Consider the following 832-nt stretch of genomic DNA (forward strand, 5'->3'; position numbering starts at 1 on the left):
GATCAACCTTTGGCTGACTGTTCATTAGCTTTACTTTTAGCTTTTCTTCTTCTCAACTTTGTTATGTTACACTTCTGTGTGTAGATGGTTCTATGAGATAAACGTGTAAACTAGTGGTTTTGGAGGAAGGGTCCCTCAATGAGCAAACCAATCATAACCTCATAATTGGAAAGTCAAAGGTATTTGGGATCAATAAAGAGATATACTGACATGCATTGCTACGCAAGTCTATAAATACCCACTATACACCTTTAGCATTTAAATGTAACTTAGCAACTAAAAGGAACTCTACAGCATTATATGAATAAGGCAAGGCAAGGCAATTGTATTTGTATAACACAATTCAGTACAAAGACAATGCAAAGTGCTTTACATGATTAAAATATAGGAAAATAAAACAGAATCAAAGCAAGTAGGAGAAAAAAAAAATAAAAAATGCAGAAACAAGGAAGAACATTAAAAACAGTTCGACTAATAATAAGGCATTTTTAGTATTTTATTTCACTACAGATGCAAAAAAAACAAAACACAAATAGATCTAGCTGTGCATTAAAAGACTGCAAATCAAACATCCAAATTCAATTCAGTAGGTTTTTTTTGTGTTTTTGAAAAAATAAGACATGTTGCTCTGTGATAATACAGGATCATTATTGTTAAACAGAATATTGAGCACATGTTTTGATATCAAGCAGGTTTCCAGTGATTTAGATCCTGTTGATTGGCAGGTTTGATTCTAGACTATCTAACCTGACTCCGCCAGATGGATTTGCTCCGCATATCCATCTGGAAACCTTCCGTTGAAGTAATTTTGGGAAGGGGCGAAAATACTGGT

The sequence above is a fragment of the Cyprinodon variegatus genome, unplaced genomic scaffold, assembly GCF_000732505.1.
Source record: "Cyprinodon variegatus isolate N-32 unplaced genomic scaffold, C_variegatus-1.0 Scaffold885, whole genome shotgun sequence".
In the NCBI taxonomy this organism is placed as follows: Eukaryota; Metazoa; Chordata; class Actinopteri; order Cyprinodontiformes; family Cyprinodontidae; genus Cyprinodon; species Cyprinodon variegatus.